At 38.1% G+C, this 26,385-nt stretch overlaps 1 long non-coding RNA gene across 1 annotated transcript in view; it reads right to left on the bottom strand.

The window, feature by feature from the left end:
• Positions 1 to 842: 842 nt before the first annotated feature.
• Positions 843 to 26,385, bottom strand: part of LOC145672754 (uncharacterized) — a 180,901-nt gene continuing 155,358 nt past the window's right edge. The window contains exon 3 of the long non-coding RNA XR_014128636.1: positions 843 to 1,736. This is a non-coding gene — a long non-coding RNA (uncharacterized LOC145672754). The remainder of the gene's footprint in view (positions 1,737 to 26,385) is intronic.

Here is a 26,385-nt window from a genome sequence, read left to right on the forward strand (position 1 = left end):
ACACCGATGAAACACGAAGACATATAAAGAAGACCCCTGCATAAGCTCCGCCTCTGAAGACTGGCTATATAAACGAACATCTTTGGGGAGGAGACATCAGTTGTTAATTAGTCATCTCCTACTATCTCTAGCTGCAACCGGTAAGAAATACTTCGTTATCTTAAACTGCAACGACTCTCGCCTTCGGTGCAAGCGGTCCCGGGTTAGATTCCCGGTGGGGTCACTAGGTCGAAAAAGTGTAACACGCTTTTTCAGGCCAGCCACCCTGAATGACGTTTTTCTGGGTTTTCCTCATTCACACCAGGCAAATGCTGGGTCCCAGGTCCCAGGCCGCTTCCTTCCTTCCCATTCCCCGGATTGTGTGCTCGCCGAGGAACGTCATCCCTCAAATAGTGACTGGCTAAATGGGCTTAGATGTCAAAAGCCCATAAATCTCAATCCTAAATCAAAGCTGCAACGGGCAGGAGAGATTCCTGTAACTCTACCTCTGTGCTGCAACGTGCAAGAGGTTTCTTTAGACCCAACTGCAACAGGTAGGGTCATTTTTTACCAGCAAACCTCAAACCTCCAAGCTGCAACAGATTTCATTATCGTTGCTATCTGACAATGTAATTACTCCCGAGAAAATTTCAAATACCTAGGAGACACAAATCCAAGTTGTTACATCTATATATGTAACATATACTTAATCCGTTGATATTTTTGACCTGAATAAATATTCCGGAAATAATTTAGAGACATACAAGCTATTCTGCTTTAATAACTGGTGAAAGATACAACACACATCCTATTGGCATAAACGGTAGGTTTTTGCCAGAAGGCAGTTTCAAAGATCTCTGCAAACTACAAAGATATAATGGACAGGTGGGCAATGGCGATCACCTAAGAAAAATGGGTTGTTACGCAGTCTCATTTGCAAAATATATTGAAACAAATTTGTAAATACATACTCCAATCCTTCTACAATAAGTGTGTAAAATAAAAAGAGGATCATTTTTCCAGTTCGGGAACAAGATGGATAAAACTCAAATTGCTACATTAGTCGCCATTCCCATTACATGTTGGTAATGGCGATCACAGTACCAGCTTAATAAACATCCATAGTTACATGGGCAGTTCATATCTATTTTGGCTAAACTGTGCCTTTGAAAGATTGAAAAACGTCAACTGAATGTTTTATTGACGTTTTTTTCAAACACATGTCACAGATATATCCACTTAGTGAGTCTAAAGCAGTACAGTCAGCATGCACCCACGATCCACGAAGGTTACATCAATACCAAAGCTTGTCGTCACGTCCAAATTTATCACATATAATACACAGTTCATTTTGCTGATCAACTAGTAGATAATCATCACTGTTATCTTTGCAATTGTTATCATCACCTAAGCCATCTTCCTCTGACATTGCGTTGACAATGGTTTCAGTTGACATTAGAACTAGTGAATCCATGTTCATCAATCTGAGGATCCTCGGATGATGATCCTCGAAGTCTTCATCTGTGAAGATAGTGGTGGGATCGAAAGGCCAAATCCCGGTAACTTTGAGCCCAGATGTGCCTTTGGCTACACTCGTAGCAACCATAAGCTCTACACAACAGCCACCGCAAAACTTCAAGTTCAATGCGTTGGCCCTTGCGTCTCTTGACTTCTAGATCACAATTTTGACTAGGAATTCTTCAAAGTACTGGGCTCCACTTCGCCTTATCTGTTTTTATTTTATAGCTTCCAACCATCTGCAATTACAAAAGAAAAAAGCGTTCTAAATATAGATGTAGAACAACAATAAAAGAACAGAAAAAGTTAATGCTACAATCACACAAGATGACCGATAGGCCTAATCGGATGATCATTAGAGTGAAAATGAACATTTTTCCGTTTAATGTGCTAAATAAGCTGGAATTACCATTGACCACTGTATTCGATTTTCAGTAATTACCAATTCCAAGTAAATTCTGTGTTCCAAAGTTTCAGTATTTGTCTCAAGTAGGCGTATTACCTATCTTAAGTCTAGCCTTCTTTATAATTTCTGGCTGGAGAAGTGTTCCAGAAGTTTTTTGGGAATGGCGATCACCATGATGGTAAACCTATCACGTTGATCGGCATTCCCAACATTGCGCCATTTTGAAAATTGAGCTGGTTGTCTGGGCATACATTAGACATAAATATATCTTTTTATGAAACTTAGTAACTTCAAGATCTTACTACTTAAAATTGTACTACCGTGAGTTGAAATATGTAGATTCTTACAAGAAAAACGACAAAAACAAGTTTTAGCACGCTGTAGGCTTCAGTCTTCTCTGACAACTTCCTCCACAATACACCAGAAACATTGCTACAAGAGGCAGATGGCAGCACTATTTTGGCTTCTTCTAGGGTCACACAAGAGGTCAAAGTGGGCTGATCGTCATTTCCTTTCTCTCTCCTAGCATTTACAATATTTAAAGCTTATTTCGTTATTGAACCTCTTACGAAACAGATGATCGCAAGCTGAGAAATAAGAAAAGGATCTACATCAGAGATACCATGTATGTGACTTATAAATAACATGGAATTTAACCAATCCAACACTAAATTCCCAGAACAACTCAGTATTAAATTGTATCAAGAAGACTTACGGCATGTAAAAAATGTATTTAAAAAATACAAGATTATGGATGGGATATAAAAAGTCCCGTACTTATGGATGGGTCACGTAGTTCCGGGCGCAAAGTCCTTACAGTGGCAAATTAAAAAATTCGAGATTAAAGTATTGTTTGCGGGAAAAAAACTGTGTACGAAAGAGAAATATAAGGAAAATCTAAACTGAAGACAATGTTCGTACCATAGGGCGACAGAGTTTTTGTGTTACGATGCTACTAGGGGTAGAATGGCCTTAGGCTATTGGCTGTCAGCGTAAAACAAGAATATTTTGTCTTGTTTTTTGGTTACATATAACTGAATACTGACAAATAGGGAGCACAAAATTTTATTTTGCCTAGGGGTAGTACTTTTAATCGCACGGAGCTGCCAAAAATTTTGAATACAGCCCTAACTACAACCAGAATCAAATTGGGATCTCAGCATCGAAAATAACTTCTAATGGTATTATGGTAGTAGGCTAGGGACATATTTTATGCTCTGTAGGTTAAAAGAGACTTTCATTAATAAAAGTAATTGTAAAAAAATTTATGAACGAAGGAACCTGGAGGCCTTTGCGCAATCTCAGGCAATGGAAGTTTGTGGTTGACAACATCGTTTCTATGTGCTTTGTCGAGGTTCTCCTATAGTTTCATTTTACACTTAGAACACACTGACTATAAAAATAGTTCCCAGTTAAAAAAGTTTGAAAAAAAGTGTCTTAAAGTATTGCTAATCTAATTAAACAAACAAGGTAGTAATGTTTCTATTATGAAAAAGTGATGAAGAGACTATCTCAAGCTAAGTAGGGAAAATCGTTTTCACCAGTTGTGTTGATCCCACAAGGAAAGGAATGCTAGACGATAGGATAGAATTGTTCTGTGTTTTGTGTCTATCCTCCTATCCTGTGTAAGATTTTACAGGACGCACAATTTGAGTACTTTACTTGGAATTTGAGAACTTACCTTGGTACTTGCTTCGTGCAAATATTACACTTCAACTACGTGCACTGCTTTGAACTCTACACAACTCTTTTAATGCGATTCTAGTCTGCAGCAGAATTTTTATAAGGCATATATCAATTTTCTTTCCCAATAATTATGGTCGAATAACCATATCATCTCTGGCGTCGTTAGCTTTTTAAATCTGGGGGCGTCGGATGAATCAAAATCAAAATCCTCTTTCCGACAAAAGTCATATATACAAAGTAGTATAGTTTCTTTAAATATATTTGACTAAACTCTGGGGGACGCGTCCCTCTTCCCCCGCTAACGACGCCCGTAATATCATCCATAACTAATAATCTTATTGACTTTTAATCACGTAATGATTGACGTAAATCTAGTAGTCAGTACGACGTTACTAATTTAATCTAGATTATTAATACCAGGAATGAGGTTATGTTTTTTTTCTGTGTACATGTGTGTGACATTTCCTTTCAAAGGCCATCTAGGAAACTTAGTTCTCTCTTGCATATGATTTCCAAATATTGATTTTAAAAAAAAATGGTACATAATTTTTAATAGCTTGCCTTTACAAACATTTCTATGATCTTGTCAAAAATGCCTGCTATAAACTAAACTATGATTACTGATCAGACTGTCCATAGTGTTTAATATATCCAGGACCTAGTAGGCGCGTATCTACAGGGGACTAGGGGGCCGGGCCCTCCTGAATTTTTACTTCCCCCAAACATTTTCACGGTAGCTTGCAAATGAACTATATGGGCCTGGGACGAGGCTACGAGCCTGGGACCTTGTCGCGTAATAGGTTTTAACCATTCATTCTTTAATTTTATAGATATCATAAAGAATTCATTAATGATATTTTTCTATCTTTTCCATTGGTTCTTTTATACCGAGTAACACAAGAGTAGGCCATTTTCTGTTGTATACAAAACATGGTAACATCTACCGTGCATAGTACGAAATCATAAGAGTTTCAGTGGAGGGAGACAAGTGTAAAAAGAAACTCCTCGCACTGGAATGTTTCTACGTATAGAGTTCACATATTTAAACTTCCATAATTACTCAACAACGTAATATTATGTATACCGTTACACACTAGTTCATCCATTGAGTAAATCTCCATGCTAAATAGGTAGTTAATTATATGTTAATTAGCTCCAGGGACGGATCCAGGACGGATTTCTGAGGGAGGCAGTGGGTTGTAATACTGCTACTTAGAGCTACTTTTAAGAGCTCCGAACTCTAAAATGGGTTTTATTTATATATAAAATAACAAAGTGTCCTCTTCTAAGGGGGGCGATCACCCCGATCACAATGGATTTGCCACAGATTAGCTCTATGTATGAACTACCGTAATTAATTTACAGGCTTCTGACAATTGTATCGTTTTATTCACCCCCCAGTAACTCTTTTGATGAGAGGAAATTTTCTTCCAAAAATATTTTGTGAGTGAATTCTCCATCATCTGGTAATGGAAGAATTTGTACATTAGTTGTGGATAGTTTCTACCATTCAAAGCAGGGGTAAAAGTGCTGGGGAACGCGGGGGGACGCCGTATATATATTTTTTTGGAAGTGGGTGTTTCTAAAAAAAATTACAATGGGCAAAGATAGGAAGAGGGACGGTGCACAATGGTCCGAAAGGCATGATTGTGTGAGCGAAATTCAAATCATGGTGTATGTTGTTCCTATGTGAAAAACATGGTACTATAACATAAACCCAACAAAAAATCGTAAATTATGTCCAAGAACCAGGCCCATAGCCATGGTGGAGGTACGGGGCAAGTGGCCCCATATAGGCGAAATGAATAGAAATAAACAGAAATAGATATATATGTATCTAAGAAGTTTGGACTTACTCACTTTACCTTCATCACTCTTACTACTGTGAAAACTGTCTGCAGAGAGGTGTGTATACATTACGTCCACAGAACTGGAACTACATGCATCTGTACTTTTCTGCTGTGTAGGTGAAATTAATAGCTGAAGTACATCAGAAGAACGTGTAGTAGCTGAAGAACATCTGCAAGCTTTTTATGGGGTAGCTTCCAAAGAGTAGAAATAACAGGATCTGATGTTAAAAGCAACCGGAGGTCCACATTTCCTTCTGTTCTTGATGTCTTTCTGGAATGGTGTTCTCTGAAGCTTTTGACATCTTTGTATCGCGCTTCCTGAGTGTCCTCTGATAACTGCCCAATTGGCAGTAGAGCAGATGTAATAATATCGGGGTCATGGATAAGAATCATGTGAACAGATATTGGCATGTAGTATCATGGATAAAGGTTGACAAATCTTTCTGCAGTTTCTTGTGCATATTTCTGAAGTGATGACACGTTTATGTCATAACCACTAGACATGGCGAACAGGATGGAAGTAAAGCGATGAATTAGAACATCATCTATGCCTGTTATTTCTGCAGACAGTTTTGGATCAGCGAAGAATCTACGTGCTGTGTTTCCGTCGGTAGTGGTCCCACTTCCGACAGGTTTAGGTATGTCTACCAATAAGCCCGTTTGTTGTTTAAACCGCTTTTGGATGTCCTTCTTTCTTTGTGCAACTTTGTTGATATTTTCCTGACCACGGATCTGCCATTTCTTTATGTCAAGACGATAACTGACATGAAAAAGACATTCAAAAACCGAATCCATGCATGAAGTATTGATAGTCCAAATTGGAAGTGCAATGGATTAGCATGTCTCTTCCGTACCTTAGTCATGTCATTCATCTCCTTCGGGGGAGCACTACAAATGTAACATGTCAGAGATGATGCTGTGTCCGTTAAAGCGTTACATACTTTCCATCAACCAATGTTAATACCAAATGATGAGCGACAGAAATATGTCTATCTGCACACGTCACATCCGTTGATTTGAGGGATGAAATTTGCTGTCCGACGTACTCCTTTTCTTTGTTGCATATTTGAGGAGTTTCTTTAAGAAACTGAAGCCGCAGAGGTCTGCAGAAGCATCCAGATGATGGCCTGGGATTTTGACAAATGATTGTTTTCTGCTTTGCGTTTAATGACGTAGCGTATAACTGCAACGGAAGAAGAGATTCCGAAAAAGATTCCTTCTTTACTGAGTTTCATTTGTGTTACATAAAACAGAATGTCAGAACCATACAACTCACGAAGTTCAACGCTTTTCCTCCTCTTAACAGATTCACTACTTTCTTGAAAATATTTAACAGGTCTCCCCCTGCGAGACGTAGTTACACTTTCTTCAGCTTCAGTTGCCAGCTCCAGAAATGATAACTTTGCAGGTGCATTAAGCCAATCAGAATATCGTTCAAGAACCTATTAACCATTCTGCAACAACTACCTAGTCGCTGGAAAATCTTGGTGCAGAACAATTTGATAGCTGTCTTTATCTCCTTGCACTTTTCTTCATTATCCTGAAATCGCAGCTTTCCTATAATGTACTCTTCCAATTGTCCTTTTTGTTCAGAATGAAGTTCACCATACTTGTCCCGACTTACGTTAAAAAGGTCTCTTCTGGTAGGCCTAAACGCCATTATTCCTGAAAAAAGCATATAATAAACATCACTTTCTGAATTTAACAAGCACATTGCGTATAATTACAAAGACTAATGTGTACAATATCAAAGCAATTATCCCTGAAAAGAAAATCTACGTTAGATTGCGATTTCCACTGTTGCACGTCTTATAGATACTGTTCTCAAACCATTCTCCCTCGAAAGTATAGCAAACGACGTGCGGTTTATTAATTCACCTATCTTCCTTCTAATAAAGACCAAATGAAAAGCGAAACGTGTCACGACAGTACATAATGTGGATATAGTATAGGTCAAATTATGCATTGTTTTATGTACTGGCTCATGTTAACAGGTGACTGGTCTGAAAATGTGCAAACATGTGCAACAATTTTTGTTATGTACGTTACCTATACATGTTGTCCTTCACACCCATGCAGGAATCTTACTGGTACCTCTTGGTACTTTTTTCATAACTCAATGATTTATCACAACTACAGTGCATTTCTCCTACTACTTATATGCTAAGATTTTATATGACATTATTCCCCCAGGTTTGTTTCTAGAGAACAGTTATATACTTCCGCTCATTGCTACTTTCCTACAGTTTCTGTTTCATGGGGTTTCCCTTTTCGTTCACTTGTGTTCTCAAACGGAGACGCTGAGTGGTACCGGTACTGTAGTATTGCTTCCAGTTCCTGTACAACAAACTTCTAATTACACATTACGCAAACTTTACTTCTCTACTTGTTCGTTCTATTCGTATTTAAAAAATACTTAATGCTGTTTTTGAATGCACTATTGTATGGACTAAACGTGTATGATACTCATACTCCATACTCCAGTACTTGACATTTTGGATTTTTGCGCAGGTTTTGCGGCGTTTCGGACCACTGTGCGGTGTGGCGTCAAGTCGCTACCTACCGTCCTCCTACATTTTGAGATCCACTTTTATCCCTGATTCAAAGAGGGGGATTTAAAATATTTCATGAGATTCCCTCTATCATTTATTATCATTGAATAATATTATTACATTTTCAGTAAATGTTTCTGTACCTCATGCAGACTGTTCCCTTGTTGAAAGCTTCATAGGAAATAGCTGACAGTTAATTGTTTATTATTTCTAATAAAATTTGCCAGGACTTGACTGTGCTTTGGAACCTAGAATTTAAAAATGTAAGAAGTGATGAAGAAAAAACAAATCAAACAATATTTTCCATGAATAGTTATAATTATGCCCATTAGAGAACGCACAAAGTGGTTCCAATGAATTATTCTTCTTTTTACACGAAAATGGAAAATATTTTCAAATGAAAAATCAGAATAGTTGAAATATTTCTGTATTCCCCCCAAAATTACATAGGTATTCCTCCTAAGAGTTTGACTAGCCTCCAGGATCTTGTTTGGTAATAGAGCGGGCGCAATAATATTGAAATACTGGTCATTCCTAACTCAATTTCAAAATTTTGTAAATGAAAATATAAAATTTTTCAAAATTTGGTGTTTGTGAGATTTTATTAAGCATCCAACTAGTGATGGGCAAAACGATTCACCTCTCAGATTCGTCGCTCAGTAGTTCGCTCACTAAAATCAATCGGTTCATTTGAACCGCTCAGTGACTCACTTATATTTTTACAACCGGAAGTGGAGGAGGTTAAAACATAAAATCGTATTATCAGACTAAATATAATTAACAGATGTCATGTACGAAAAACTGTAATTCTAATGCAAAATCATGAACAATTTGGATTAAATAAAAAAGTATTAATAATAAATCTAAAAATACAACACGAAAGCAATATATATATTGTGGCAGTACACATATATTTGATTATTTAATTTTATTTTATTTTTTATTTTTGATTTTACCTTTTCATATACAAATAAATTTCAGATATTAATTTATTAAATGACATTCAGCAAAACAGAGTTAAGAAATGAACAACAAAACAGATTACATAAAAGCTTGACATTGCATTTAATTTATGAAACGATTATATAACATTGGCATCAAGGAAACTACAATTTGGCAAATTATTCTAATTGTTAAAAATGAGAACAAAATCTAAATTATGTATTACTGGAAAGAATTAAAGAAATCTACTGTAATGAAGTTTGTAGAATGTTTGTTAAGACGGACACAATTTCGGGTATGTCAGAATTGCCAAGTATCGCGGACACCGGCATTCTAGGGATTGCAATCGCTGAACAACAATGAGGAAGCTGAAAAGTTTCCTGGAGCAGAAAGAGAACACGCTTCTGACGTCATGTTGAGAAGGCAGATTCCAGATTTGAGGAAGTCAACAAAAACCCAAAGATGGAAGGTCTCGAGAGTGATTTCGGGTGATTGAGAGGAGTAATTGAGACGGAGATTGAAACGGAGTAACTTCAGAGCGAGGGGTCGCGCAGTTGCGGTTTAAGTTTCCAAACGTGTACTATTACAATTACCGAGAAAGGTCGAAGTATGAAAATGATTAGTTTACGTTGAACTCGGTGAATTTATATTTTATCGTCGTTACTGTGAAGTGAACACGTAAAAAAAGACCGACTCACTGATCGAGAAATTCACCACGACGCCCATGACACTTAAATTCAGTTATCACACCAACCATCTGGAATAGCTGTAGAGGAGTCGATCATCATTCCAAGCACGACAAGGAACATTGGAGGTATGTGTTACTTTCTAAATCTGTTCTCATCGATTCAATGTTTAGAAATGTCATATTCGATCTGGCAGAAATGAAATACCCGATATTACCATCCAACACACTACACAAAAATTTACACATGAATTGAAAATACATGAACAAATTAATGGTTAAAATTGAGTTGTTATTTCATGCAAGTCATTACCTCTCCTATAGTTAATGTTTAATTCAATATTCACGTTCATTCTGGAAGGTGAACGGAAGATGCCTTTCCTGCGTTCAATTCCTTCCCCAAAATTATACACCAGGGAGGTTATATATATATATATATATATATATATATATATATATATATATATATATATATATATATATATATATATATATATATATATATATATATAAGATACCGGCCCACTTATTTTTAGTGAAGAGTTTACATTCCGAGTTTCATATTTCTAATTTCACAACACAGTGGGGAACGTTTTTTTAAATGGTATCGCTCACCCCTCCTTAGGAATCAATGATATGAAAAAATCCGAGTTCGAGGTAGGTGGTAACTATATCTAAAATTTCATTTAAACGGTTCAACTGTTTTCCAGTGATGCGATCATAAACAAGAATCTTGTCATTCTTATATAATATAGATTTATTGTATCAATATTATAATATTGCCGTTTAAGAATTGTTTAAATACATAGTCTTAATAGGGGCGTCGGCCCCAACCATTCCAACCCTGTGTACTTCCATAAAATACAGAGATGTTCAGATACAACTTAGGTGAATTACGTTTTGAATTTTGTACATCACAGCCTTAAGAATTTCCATAGAATACCCTTAAAGCAGACCTTCATTATTTAGGCTGAAATTACCTTCTGCAAAGAAAATAATGAACTAAGTCGTAATCAGAGTTGCTTCTCTCTCATTATAAAATATAATTGCAGTTTACTTGGTGTGCCCCGCTGGTGTGCGCACACCGAATGAACCACTGGTGTGCCGCGAGGAAATCGAAACAAAACTATTAATTCTATAGCAACCAAATTGCAAGACATAGGAAAAAATATATTTTTGTATTTCACATTACTACGAATTTCTACGATGGAAAAAAAATTACTGTAATTGTAATATATTATTCTACATCTATTACTGTGTAGCAGACAGTATTTCGGCTTGTACACATTTCCACGGTTAGCTGCTATGTTACGATTCAATTGAGAATCATACTAACACCGAGAAATGGAAGCACTTGTATGGTACGCGTCAAGTGAACGTTCGTAGAACACTCATTCGCACGTGAATGACAGAACAACACTGTTCAACAGCTGTTTTGACTTTGACGCATCGCAAGCTATGTGATTGCAATAATATGTACCGGTTTTGGTTAAAACAGCAAACTTAAAAGTACAAAACATTTGTTTGTTTGTTCGTTATTTAGTGATCTTCGTTCTTCGTGAAAGGTTGGATACAGTTTTCGAAAAACAAAGCGTATTTTTAAAAATCCGAGTCCTATATTTCATTGCAATTGTTTTCTATTTTAAAATTAGAATGAAAAATAAGCATAATGATTTAACATAGGAGAAAACCAGTGATCGAGCTTTCATCTCTGTGAGAAGGAGATCAGTAATCACAGAAAAAATACCATGGTATATTATATTTGCAAATAATAATAATAATAATAATAATAATAATAATAATAATAATAATAATAATAATAATAATAATAATAATGATAATATCTATGAGTGTACCGCGAGAATTCAAGTTACACCCGTAGTGTGCCGCAAGTTGTAAAAGGTTGGGAAACGCTGGAATAAACCAACGAACAAGATCGTGAAGCAAGAGAGCGGTTCGCGAGTAAGCGACGTACATACAAGATTCACATTCCTCAAACATTGGCACTCCCAAAGAAACGTGGCTCCCAGAGAATAGTCATTCCAAAACAATCACGACTCCTGAAGAATAACTACTCTTGAAGAATCATGACTCTTAAAGCACAACGACTCCCGGAGAATCACGACTCTTAAAGAACAACAACTCCCGGAAAATTACGATTCCCAAAGAGTCGTCGCTCATTTCTAGTGAGTCATGACTCACTCACTCATCCAAAAGAGTCGGTCAGAAGAGTCGGCTCAATCGCGAATGACACATCACTACATCTAACATGAGAGTGAAGAATGCGAAGTTGTCTGATTAAAGGTAGTAAGAGCTCGCCGACAAAGTAGTCAAAGCTTCTCGAATTTTTACAGACCGCCATGGAAATCACCGTCGTGGACCATAGCCTTTGCATTCTGGAATGGTACAATGTAAACGTCTATAATACTCTACTCAAATAGATCTACATCAGCATATACAGAGAAATAATCAGAAGGAACTCTCGGATTGTTGGCCAATCGGTACGCTTGAATTTGAGTAAAAGGTGACGTTAATTAGTAATTCACAGGCCTGCATTTATCACAGGAAAATTATCACTACCACGAAGTTCTAGATTCAATCTGCATGCGAAGCAAGCCTCAAGGGAAATACTACATAAGAAGAGTCAAGCATGTCCAGTTACCGGATCCAGTAGTAAAGTGACTAAGATTACTATAATCATGGATGATCAGCCCGTACTTGAAAAGTATATATATATATATTTTTCCCGTCGTAATATTCTGGTATATTGTGTTTTGGGCAACACTTAAATAATCTACCTTCCTACCAAGAGATGGCGTGTCGAGGTCGGGTCGACTTACGTGACCTGCAGCAGTCACGTGCAGCCGCAGCCTGTGAAACTTGTCGAAACCAGTTGAGAAAAAGGCCTCGTTGTGTTAAGCCGGGTGAGTGTCAGTGTGTGATAATGCCGTATTCGATACCCGAGCGTGTTGCCATTGTTGAAGGGTTCATTCTCACTGGATCTTTAGTGAAAACAAAGAATTTGTTTCGGGAGAAATTTCCAGGACGTTCTCTGCCAGCAAAAAGCATCATTCAGGAATTGATCGGAAAGCATCAGGAAAGCATCATACAGGATCGGTTCAAAATGCTCCCAGGAACAGACGACCATCTGTCTGCACACCTGAATTAAAGATGCAGGTGGAGGAGATAATCCTGGAGGAGTTTTATACACACTTGACCGAAGAGGAGCGTCAGTTATGTTACTTTCAGCAGGACGGTGCAACATGCCACACATCAGCTGCATCATTGTCCCTTGTGCATGAGATGTTTACACCAGAGAGGACAATCAGCAAAGGCTTGTGGCCTCCTCGGTCACCAGACTTGTACACCTGTGACTTTTACTTATGGGGACTGTTAAAGGGAAGAGTATACGAAACAAATCCACACACAATTGAAGAACTCAAGACCAGGATCCAGGATGTCACCAATAGCATTACAACACAAGAACTGACAAGGGTATATATGAATCTCCTCAATCGTGCTCACATGTGTGTTGAAGTGGGCGGAGGACACTTTCAGCACCTACTGTGAAGGCTGCTGTGAAGGTGAGTAGTCATATTCAATACATTACATTTCATTTATGTGTTGTAGTTAATCATATTCAATACAATACATTTCATTTTATGTGTTCACTTTACGGGCCGGTTTTACGTGCCGCACCCTGTATATATATTCAAATTTTGCAATTGCTGTTGGTTATAAAGCATACTATTACGAAATATTCGATAAAGATGCAACTACCACTCTACTCATGTATTAATGTCACAAGCAGCTTCACAACTACTTAAGAGGCCCCATCACGGCGAAATTAAAATACAGCTAATTTTACAGTAATTATGTGATATCCTCAAATAGATAAAAGATAATCGAAATGTTGAACAACAGCGCCCTGGACAATATTATTTTACATGAGATACTGTTGTCACGACTCATTTATCTTCTTTCGATTTCCAGCCATTTAGAAAATAGGCATTTACTGTATTTTCGCGTTTATAAATGACTGCAAACGGAAAGCTACTAGATGACTCGTGATTACGGTGCCTTATGCAAAATAATATTGTCTAGAGCGCTCTTGTTCCACATTTCGATTGTCTTTTGTCTATTTGAACACATCCCATAATTATAACGATACTTATATTTACACTTGTATTTCAATCCTTATTTATATTTGTGGGCAGAATTTACTTTTAAATTATGCACAAGCTGTTTAAGAAAGGAAGAAGAAGAATATTTAAAAAAAAGGATATAGATGTAATTTCTCTTTCAGTTGTTATACGTTGTTATTTTGTTAATATAGTAATTAGAATTCGACGATGTGAAATTGGTTGTCATAGCAGCAAAAAAAATAAATAATGCATAATTGCGGATCCATCTTGTGAACACTATATGTACAATTTTTAAGGTGTGTATAAAGTTTAATGCGTCACATCCTACAATAAAAGGTAATATCATGATGCCGTGTGTAAATGGTTTTTGATGAAATTCAGTATAGCCTTGTAGTTATATAAATATATGAACTGTGGGCGTCGTTATATAATTACTGTAAAATTAGCGGTATTTTAATTTCGCAGTGATTAGGCCTCTTAAGGGATTCATGTTTTAATTTGTTATTAGGTGAATTCCTTAAATGAACATTGTTGAAAAACTACGATAAAAGGCAGCAATTCTAGTAGATAGTATATGGCAACGAGATCTTTGAGTGGACCAAGAAACAGATATAATTAATGATTAATGATTTAATTAATGATTTAGAAGTGGAAGATTGGCAAAGAAAAATCTTAACTGGAATGTCCTTGACACAATATAGAGTCTGGTGGCGAGCTTATATTTACACGTTTATGAACGCATTTACTTCTTTTCGTTATTAGTTTTACGTTTCACTAATTATATGTTCTGAAACTAAGGGAGACAGCAACGATGATAATGGATGAAATGGTTGAATCAGTAGCGTAGCCAGGATGTGCGCTTGGGGGGGACAAGTGCTGTTATAGGCACATATAGAAAAATTACAAACATAAAAATATATTTAAAAAATTACAAACATCAAAGTACCAAAGTACATTGCCGGATCTCTTTAGGGGAGGCCGGCCCCTCTGCCCCTCCCCTTCCCTACGCCACTGGGTTGAATGGAGAAAGCGATCGGCAAAGAGAGAATTCGGAGAAAAGCTACACACTTACACAGTGTTTGTTCATCACAAAGGTAATTGGTTATTCTCATTATGCCGTTTAATTACTTATTTAGTTAAGGTGATCCGTTGTTCAAAACTTTTGGAAACAAATGTTACTTTGGGTATCAACCAAAAATTCTCTGAACGATTTTTTCAATTTATTCAGCCACAAAAAGGATAAGCCGCTTGAAAAACGCAACTGTCAACCAAGAATAACATGATTCGACTGAGACACCAAACTACCAGCATTTCCTACAGAGCGACAAAGATCCTGCAATATTCAACAACACATGTTGTTTCCATTGTGAGACATTTTTTTTGTTAGTTTGTTCTCGGTTTCGTTTCGGTATTAAGTGTCATAGCGGTTTTCCGCTGTTGTTCCCCGAAGCTTCTTGTGTCTTAGGCAATATCGTGCATAACAAAGGGTTGTGGTTTACAAGACTACAAGGCTTGTTTCGGTTTTCTTTTTTAAGATTCGTTTTTCCCTCTTTTTAGCTGGAATATTGTCATCTGACTAGTAGTTTTACAATTTGAAGCTTGGTTCATAAGAGAAAGAGGGAACATTCTGGGCCTCTGTACGTACTTTATCGACGACCATGCCTTCCAAGACAGGATGGAGTGAAGTTGAAGCGTTTTAGAGGCTGTGGTTTTCTCTCGAATTTCACAATGGCCCTCAGCTATTATTCGTGTCTCTGGCTGAAAAGTACTTTTCCTGCTTCCACTCAGAGGCTGTCTGCACCTCTTCTGCTGCAGTCCCTACCCCCCCCCCCCCGTTATACACACACAGACCCATCCTCTTTCAAGACACACACACACACACAGAGAAAGAGAGCGAGAGAGACAAACAGATGAAGAGGGTGCGAAATACATTCTTTTAGTCTATTCAAGGCAGCAGTAAGTCCACGACGAATAGAAAAGGAAGAAAGAGAAAGTGAAAGAGAAATGAAGAAAGAGAGATGGAAATCCGAACAATAAAAACAAGATGAAAATTCAGTGTTGCCACTGACCAGCTAAATTATAAATCTCTATTAACTGCACGATAATGTTATCGGAAACCAGTAATGTAGCGTGGTATTTCGAAATGGGGATGCCAAAGTTAGTCACTTGTGCGATACAATTCTACTAAAATCAGCAATACATAGCTATACCGATGGGAAATATAGGGTTGTAAAAAATTTGGGGGGAGACCCCTTAAATGGTGGCCTAGTGGGCATACAGAAGCAAATGCGAGGATTACGTCAGAAGCCAATAAGCAATTGTCTCAGCTTCTTCTTATCACTACCGTGTGACAAGAAAACTCGGCCCCGCTGTTGTATGAACATTGTTTCCAGTATAGTTCCCTTTATTTCTTTCTCGTGGGCAGCTTCTTTCTCCGCATACCATACTTCAATCTCGTTCTTTAGAAAGTCACCCCTAGAAATTTGTCATCTTGAGTTCGAAACTCAGACGCCCATTCGTGAATATGGGCCTGAGTGTATACGTATATCATTTGAAGATGTAAATAGAAAACACTTAAACCAGCTCTTGGGGCCTGTTTCTGAGTATGTATTTCGTTGTCAGATATCCAGATACTGAAGGCAGGGGCGCAAATCTGTTTTCAACGTTCGGGGAACGGGTAAGACCGTTCCCATTTTTTAAAGCGATGTTTCAAAATATTTATGAAGTTGAAAAACAATGCTGTGGAGGATCAGAGTTGTCTTCAACAGTTGGAGGAGGGCAGATTTGAGGGAGGAGGGCATATTTGAGGCTTACTCTGGGGGGAAGGGTGATGAAACTGATTTCTGAGGTGAACCTGTTGTATATTATATACCAGGCGATGTAGATAAAATTGTGATACGTATCAAGTGTCGTGAACACATTCTGAAATCTGAATACATGCATATTTATAATTGATATGTTTCTATTTACGCATCCACAATGATCCACATTAAAATTTTAGGACACTTGTTTTGTAATAATATAAATAATGACTTCCCCAAAACTATGAAAGAAAATCAAGTATGTATGGCGCAACAATACTCTTATTTGAGCAGAATTATGATGATCACAATAGCATTATAGGAATCGTTACAGGAATTAAACAAATAGTTCAAAATAGACTAACAATAATAAATGATAATGAAATATTTAAAAAAACGATTCTTTTTTAAAATGAAACAAGTCAAGGGAAAAAATTTCATCCCACTTTCCTTTGTGGCATTCGGATACAAATCATCACAATTTCAAATCGGGTGGAGGGGACATGTCCCCCTCATCTCCTCGGGATATGAGCCAATGACTGAAGGGCCCAAGCAATCTTTGCGAGGGGCGAGAATGGTCTACCAGATCGGTGACCGTGATTCTACAGAATGCTTTATATTTATGCTTGTGTGTGTGAGCTCCCTCAAAGAATTTCTGGCCACGCCACTATGTATTTATGATGAAGATTAATAGTTTGCCTTTAATTACGATTACAATTACGATGCATTTAATTACGATTAAAGTATAACTATTTTTTATACTATTATTTACATAACCGACATGCTTCAAAAAGGCATTGAACTAGCCATTTCTGTTTTGTTATCTTTCCTTGACGTTAGCGCTCGTACGTTCTGTACAGAAACTATAGCTTAGTTCAAAATAGATAGAGTTGGAAATACTTGAAGATATGCCAGCGTATATCTAAAGCAGAATGTAGAGTTGTAAGGGAGAAGGGAGTTAAGAAAGCAAGTAGTTGCGCATGCGCACTCCACAGAAAGCAGACGAAAACCCCGTTTCTTGCAGTAGGCCTGGATGCCCAAGGAACATAGCATACGACAAGAGGAAAGGTAGAAAATGTGCATCTAAGTGACGCGCATGCGTAGGTTCCGCTTGTCAAAGTAAGGCGAAAGAGCACATCCAGAAGATTGCAGTGGAAATAATTCTGATAATTACAAGCAAACAATTTATATACAATGAAATACGTATTTTTTCTTATTAATAGGGGATGCCGGGCATACCGGCATTCCCTTACGCTACGCCGCTGTCGGAAACAGGCAAAGTCACTAAAAAATGTTAATTCTCATTTGATTGGGAGTCAATAGTTTACACTAGATTCACATTAATAATATTGTATTGTGATAGTATAGGGTGGTCGAAAAGTCACTCAACCCTCAGAGATTCTACAAAAGATGAGCACTATTCACTACTTCAGATATGTTCACCTTTCTCATTATGTTTCTGGATAAGCTCTGCAGCGTATTGCAAGTGAAATGTTGTCCACAGTATGTTGGATGGCGTATGGCAAGATAGGCCCCCCAAATGTCATCCCCTCTTTCTCGAAAACTATCAGGGTGCAAACTAGACTTTTTTTTCGGTACAAATGGCACAAATAATTTACTTTCGAATGGTGTATTTCAATTTTTTTTACTGTGATACGGGGGCTATTTTGGCGCCAAAATAGCCCCCCTTTCAGTTGACCTCTTAATTAACCCTTTAAGGAAAATGGTACAAACGAAAATATTTTCGGTACAAACGGTACAAACGTAGTACAAGCGAATGACCTAGTCATTGTTTCAATTTTCCAAAGTGGGGGAGCTATCTTGCCATACGTGTTGGATGTAGCTCTTCCAATGAATGTAAATGGGTTGTATAAGTTGCTACTTCAGATATCCCATAAGAAAAGGTTTGGTGCAGTGAAGTCGGCACACAACAATGGCTTGAAAATTATGCGTCCTGATCACATGAATAGTATTGGATATTTCACTGACCTGTTAAAACCATGTTTTTTCTTTCTTATCAGTCAGAGTAGGAAAAAATGCCTGACTAGCTGAAGATAACGTTAGTCGATCACAAACACGAACACTATGTGTACTTTCGGTTCACATATGAATTGGAGTGTGTGAGGCAAATTAAAAAAAAATAACTCATCTCGTAACGATCTAAATAGGCCTGTTTCATCAGAAGTTTGCGATTTTCTTACGAATGGCCATATGCAAATATTTATTTCACAACCCTTTGCAAGTGTAAACCTGAAGAAACGAAGGCGTGTGAATTTCGCAGGGAGTTTAAGCACAAGGACGAGATCACTTTGAAAGCACCAATATTTGAAAGTTCGCAAATAAAATCTATTAATGTAGAAACGACGAGTATTTTTAAAGGAACTTATTTACTAGTATATAATTGCTTACATGCGGATTTTAGCGCGCACCTTGTGCCTATGACATTTTTGAGAAAAGATATAATATTTCATTGAAATTTGCAGAAGTCAACAAGTCCGATTTCGTGCTATTGCTCATGTATTTAAGCAGTACATAGGTACTTTTTATTTACAGTGATTGTGATTGCACTCGCCCCTATGCCTTTGGCACCCCACCTTTCCTATTACTCCCCTGCCTCTGCTACGGTTTTCACACTTTCCAGTGGAACAATTCTTCCTCCTAGAAGTTAACAGTAAGCATCAGAATAACAGTTTTTGTAGCAATTATTTTCATTCCATGTTTGCATATACATTGCAAATCTGTACGTACGTGGTGGACACACGTCTAAATAAGGAGTTCTGAACGCATTTGCAGACTATTTATACACGAAACGTGAAGTTTAGTTGTTACTGCCAAGTAGCAACCAGATTCTTAACCTCCATTAGAAAGTCTTATAGTGTGCACTGTTTCTTGTGATTGCTTACATGGAAGTCACACTTATATTGTGCGGCATTTCTACCACTGGATCCCTACTAGCTACTACACCTACAGATTTTCTACTTGTGTAACTATTTTTTTTTCTCTCCTTATCCCTGAATTAATGGGTTACTCTTCCCATGTGAAATAATATAGTTTTGTACTTTTATGCTCTGCTATTCTCTAACTTACGTTATATTACTTGAGTTTCATTTTAGTTAGTTTTTAACATTCTTTGAAAACATTACCACCTTAAGTGATTTTCTTTGTTATACTTAAGATTAGTCTGTATTTAAACTAACGGTTGGCATTTTCGAAATTCCCTGATTTCAAGTGTTCTATCAAATACATAAGTCGAGTCTTGTACAGTCATAAACTGAAGAGAGTAACTGTTCTGACGTCGCTACTTATTCGCCAATAGTTGACACTCTTGGGATCGGCGGGACGCTGCGTCTCATATACCTTGGGAATTATTGCGCTACCATCGTATTGTGAACAAAAGGCTCAATAGTTTTAAAACGACATAAACGTATATACCAGTAATTGTGGCAAAGATTTATTTCTGACGAGGGTTTGGCCTGTGAGCTTTAGCCCGGTGAGATTGGTGTCGCGGTTTAGGGTAGTAAAGTTTGGGCCGCGAGATTTTGTCCTTATACTGGGACTCCTTGACAAGTACGGGGTGATCGTCCTTGATTATAGTAATCTTAGTCACTTTACTACTGGATCCGGTACCTGGTCGTGCTTGACTCTCCTTATGTAGTGTTTCACTTGAGGCTTGCTTCACATGCAGATTGCATCTAGAACTCTGTCGTAGTGATAATTTTCCTGTGATAAATGAAGGCCTGTGAATTACTAATTAACGTCACCTTCTACTCAAATTTAAGCGTACTGATTGGCCAACAATCCGAAAGTTCCTTCTGATTATTTCTAGGGATGGTACCGAGACGGACTTTTATATACCGAGACGAGACCGAGACGGATTTTTTATAACCGAGACGCGACCGAAACCGAGACAGACCTCTATAAATCGAGACGAGACTTATTTCAGTCTCGAAAGTCTCGGTCTCGTCTCGGATATTGATATTGATAGCTATTAAAATTGCCTTTTTCTGAAAATTTGTTTAGTTGCTGTGATCAATAATATGGGAATAATTGACTGATGTACAGTGGGGTTTTTAGGGGGTGATAATCCCGAAATAAATTTGTGATCTATTTTCCGCATTGCACGTACAACACAAATGTTTCTTACCCGTTCCTCAAGAATCTCCCGAACCAAAATCCACTGCTGATGTATAGTTTTCCCCTCTTTCTTTCTTTCTTTCTTTCTTTCTTTCTTTCTTTCTCTCTCTCTCTCTCCCTCCCTCTCTCTCTCTCTCTCTCTCTCTCTCTGCATATATAGCTAGATAGATAGATAGATACAGGCGCGGGTCCAGGATATGATCAAAGGAGCGGCTCAACCATTGTTTGCCGCTTTATACAGTATAAAGAAAGTAGGATTGAAACCCATTTTATCCTTTTATCCAGTGTATGGAAACACCTGTAGTTGGCAACACGTCAGATATATGGGTTGGCAGTGGTGTCGTGGCGCCCGCAGCGCCGGACCGCTGGTGGTGGAGTGTTAGGTCGGTCTCCATACTACGTCAGGCGCAGTGGAACAGCAGTGTCCAGTGGCTGCAGCAGAAGGAGGTAGTGTAAAATGGGAGACCTCTCAGATTTTCAAAGAGGGCAAATTGTTGTTGCGCGGTTATGTGGAGTGACTGTGACGGAAGTGGCTACTGTGTTAGCCGTGTCGCGTGGGACAGTGTTGAAGGTGATGACGGCCTACACAACACATGGGAAAACCACATCGGGGAAGCGGAACAGTGGGCGGAAGAAAATCATGAGTGACAGGTCACGCCGGGTATTAAAGCGCATTGTCACGCAGAACCGTCGTGCCACTGTGGAGCAAGTGACGGAGGAACTCAATCAGCAACTCCCCCAAACTGTTTCGACAATTACAGTCCGCCGCGAATTACATGATATGAACTTACGGGGTCGTGTTGAACGGGCCAAACCGCTCATCAGGGACCATAACGCTTTCGCACGCCGCAAGTGGTGCCGCGACCATGCAACTTGGACCGTTGAGGACTGGAAACGTGTGATATGGTCGGATGAGTCATCCTTCACCCTATTCCCAACCACGGGCCGTGTTTATGTGTGGAGAACGCCCAAAGAAGCTTATGATCTGCAGTGTCTCCGCCCAACTTTGAAACATGGCGGCGGCTCGGTGATGCTGTGGGCCGCCATATCATAGTTTCCATTGGGTCCTGTGGTCACACTTAGCGGACGAATCACTGCCAACGATTATGTCGCAATTTTAGGAGACTACTTGCATCCTATAGTCCGGATGTAGTTCCCGGACAATGACGCCATCTTCCAGGATGATAATGCACCCATTCACACAGCTGACGTTGTTACAGCGTGGTTTGAGGAACATCGGGCTGAAGTTCAACACCTCCCCTGGCCCGCCCAATCCCCAGATCTCAACATAATTGAACATCTGTGGTCCGTCTTGGAAACCCGACTCCGGAGACGATTTCCACCTCCATCCTCTCTCACAGAACTGGCCGATGCCCTGCACGAGGAATGGTGTAAAATTCCACTTGCTACCATTCACGACCTCTATGCCTCCATCCCACGTCGCATCAAGGCTGTTCTGAAGGCGAAAGGTGGCCCGACACCATATTAATCTGGTAAGTTGCAATTTCGTTCAGGTGTTTCCATTTTTCTGATCACCATCTGTATATATATAAATATAAAATGCTGAAATTGTGTACCATTTTGTGTGAAATAATGTATTTAACTGACAGTATAAAATTATGAATTCAGGCCCTTTTGTTTCAATTAGGTACTCTTTTTCAGCCCATTCCAGAGCTAGGACTGTGGCAACACTGCCCGACTTACCATGGTCGGGTTCAGGGGTCCGAGAGAATGTTAGTCCATTAATTTCCATGTTTACGGATAAGACATTCCAACCAAATGTTTGAACTTGCTATTCCAGAAATCGGATATGATGTTTGTTCTTGGTATGTTGTTTAGTACGGCGTCGTAAAAATTCCGTTGTAATCAATATTATCTTTTGTGGTGTTTCTATATTTATCGCTGGTTTAATTCCTAGATCTATTATATTAAGAGTACAGTTTTCTGTACTTCCGTTTGCTTCGCTTTTTCGTGTGAGAATTTTCGTTTGTTTCCTATCTTGGTGCTAAACTAAACGTGCCGAAACTACTCGTACCAAAATTACTGCGCCCCGTGCGTATCATAACGTATGGAATAAGAAAGTATATTTTAAAGTGACACTCCATGAACAGCGCGGAGTTTAAATAGGGGGCAGTGCCCCTCTTGCACCCCAACAAGTTGCGGCCCTGGTTTCAATAAATTTCCAGAAATCATCAACTCTTTGATTTACCTTTATTGTTTTCAACTTTCTAGTTATTCTATTTTTTTTAAAACTATTTCTTTTATCCGAAATTCTGAAACAAATAGTGACAACAGAAAAAAAGGAAACACCAGAAGGCTCTACGTGCAATGATAGCATTCAACTGCCAGCGGAAATTTCCTAGAGCTGTTAGAGCCACCTGTTGTTGACAATAACAGATATCAGCCCATGGCATCTGCCACTTTCAACTGTAATTACAGCAACAAAATGAAACGCTAAGTGCTAGATAGATGTTTCGGTATTTATTTAATACTTACGGGTACTGTAAACTTTGTATAGAAGATGCTGATAGAAAACGTATATCGGGAGAAAGAAATAGAAAGATATCGATTGAATATTGTAAGAGAACAATAAAATACATAAAATTATGATTTGCATGATTATAAATGATTTGAATAAATCTATACTTGTTTACATCTTGAATAAACTAGTGAAGTGTCGACATATTTCAAAGGTTTGATTGAAAAAGAAGTGTTGGAGTTCGGCAATTGGAAGGGGACTTCGACAGGTATGCTGTCCCTAGCCTATATTAATTATTATCTATTCTAGAAGAGATAGTGAAAAAGAGCCTACACAATAAGACACCATTTCAGTAGGAGGTAGAATGATAAGATGTATACGGTTTGCAGATGATATGGTGCTTGTTGCAGAATCTGAAGAGAAAACCAATAAGATGTTAGAAAATTTGAGGAAGGGATGTGAAGAATATGGGAGGAAAATAAATGTTAGAAAGACAAAAGCCATGGTGATTACAACGAAGCGGCCGGTGTCAGACTTTTTTTAAGGCTTTCAGACAAGCAGCTACAGTACCAACACTATTGACGCTAGGATCATGATTCGTACTTTTTTTTTTTTTGGTAATGAAGCAGTTTCAAACTGCATCAGTCAAATTTCCCTATTACATTCCAAATGGGAGAAATTCCCGCTCAAAGTGGGAAAAAGGGATTTTTTAAATTCCTCTTTTATCATGATTTTTTCCGCTCAGGTATATAATAGGGAAATTTGAGTGTTACGTTTGAAAACTCTGCTTTATAAAGAAACGAACGAGGTTCAAACTATGTTTCTAAGATTAAAAGGGATGCGTCACGATTTTTTTTTAAAAAAAAAAAAGCTCTAAAATTTACTCTTTTTTAAAAGCCGCCTTCGTTGTTTGTGACGTCACTGCACCCAGGCATCGCACACGAGACTGCAAAATGGCCATAAAACAAGTTTTTTGATCCTTCCATACTTGAATAAATTAAAAAAAATGGTGTGAAAAGCTTTACTAGAGATTTCTAAAACAAATTCCGGAGGTCGACGCCATGGCCTGTATACAAGCCAAAAAATTTAAAAAGGTTAAGTAGAAGGGGAGAAAATAAAACAAATGACTACAGTCTGGCCTAAACCTCCTGACGTTTAAGGCGTGTCCAACTTTTCCCAATATCCAATGCAAGTTGGGCGATGTTGTCTAATAGCTTTTGTTCTTGATTAGGAGAAAGCCATTTCAAAGGTACGTCTTTATGACATATGCCACTATAACGTTAATAAATTTGCTTTCTGCTAATCCTAAGACTGAATTTTTTTTTCAATATCTTAATTTCTCTCGTTAATGGTTCACGTTATGATTGTTTACGAAAGGAAGCGACATCCGACAACTTGCACACCATTAGCTTTCGACAGACGTCAAGAGGTTTGAGCCGGATTTTAGTTTCCGATATCTAGGTAGTGTTACTAGTGATGACAAGAAGCGTGAACGTGAAGTAAAAACAAGAATAGAAATGGTGAAGGAAACCTTTAGGAGGAAGAAAATAATGTTTTGTTGGACCTTGAATAAAGAGTTGAGAAAAAAAGAAATATAAAATGCTTCATGTGGAGTATTGTACAGTCTGCGGCATAAAATTTGTTACAAAACTTCTAAGTCCAAATGAATAACAAACTCTTGCCCAGTTTTCTTATGCATTCCCGCAATACATGTATCAATCGATTAGTTTATTCTAGTATTTATTCCAACTCCTCCCCGTCCTCCACCTCTCCTTGTCTAAAGCAGTGTGTGTGACGTAGTACACTCTTTCCATTCAGCTGAAAAAGAAACAGGAATCAAGTTTATAACGTTATAGCTTTAAAACAGTCTTTTCCATTCGTTTGTTCTGAAATATTTTTAAGAGCCTAAATTAAAGGAAAGTCACACAATCTTCCCAGAGCTTCATAAATATCTTTAGTTTCATTCTTTTCTTTCTTTAAAGAGTGCAAGCTAGTAAGATGCTCCCTAAGAAATCTATGGAAATTGCAAAGAGCTCTAAAATATCTAAGGACAGGAACGAGATTTATTCAATGACTCATTTAATTTCTTTTCAGTAAGTGCAAGCAAATGTTTCAGGGGCGTCATTTGGGCAGGACAGAAGGGTGTAATTCCCCCCTCTCTTGAGCTTCATAAATACGTATTTTTTGATCAAATGTATAGTAATACACTAATAAAAAGTGAAAATCTTATGTCGCCGGAGAATCTCTTCCTCCCCCTCCCCCGAATAAAGTCTAAAAGACACTGGTTTTAACAACAAACCTATAGAGCTACGATAGCACATTGCTAAAGAGCTTACATTTGGTTTCAAGAGTCGAAGGTTTGATCTCAAGCCATATGACTTCCTGGGTGACATTGAGAGAGAGAGAGAGAGAGAGAGAGAGAGAGGGGGATTCAAGTATGGAGACAGAGAGGGATGATTTGTATACACAGATTTAGAATTGGGGAAAAAATGATCGGACAGCATTCGTATTATGACGAAAATTCTGATTTTGTGAAAGATAAGAAGGGAAGTTTTCGAACTGCGAGGATCACATTAGGCAGTTGTCGAATTAATGTGGAGAACTCTTTTTAGAGCATCAGATGATTACGAAAGGAGAGAAAGATCTTCAGAACTGAGGAATTACGATTTTTAAAAATCTGATTTCGGCGATGGGTTTCGAACCACGAACCTTGTGGTTATCGAACCATGACTTTATCCATTCTGCTACGGAGAATTCTATTACTAGTTTACATACGTTTCCCTTAGCTGCGTTGAAACAGCTGTAAAAAAAACTAGTACTGTCTTAGAAAGTATTCCTAAAAGGGAGAAACTCCATCGTGCACCCTGAACAGTGACGTGCGTTGAGCGAGGCCAACAGCAAAATGGAGTCCATTGAAGATTCGTAACTCCACTTTGAAGGGTTTTAATTAATTTCACACTTTTTCCTCAATGTCTAAAATGTAACTACTTAGCCTTAGATGAAAAGGAAGTTGTGAAGGAGCTATAGACTGTGAAGTCTACCGAAAAGATTTATCACGTCCTTGCAGCAACTATTTCCAGCAAAAGGGAATAAGTACATCAGAAATAAGTTTTCAGAAACGCTAAAAAACCTTCCCGAGGCGTATTTGTATTTGTTTCAACACGTGTATAACTGATTAATTGTAGCAAAAGAACTGAAAAACTCTAAG

The sequence above is a fragment of the Thermobia domestica genome, chromosome 16 (genome assembly GCF_964235325.1).
Source record: "Thermobia domestica chromosome 16, izTheDome1.hap1.1, whole genome shotgun sequence".
Classification (NCBI taxonomy): domain Eukaryota; kingdom Metazoa; phylum Arthropoda; class Insecta; order Zygentoma; family Lepismatidae; genus Thermobia; species Thermobia domestica.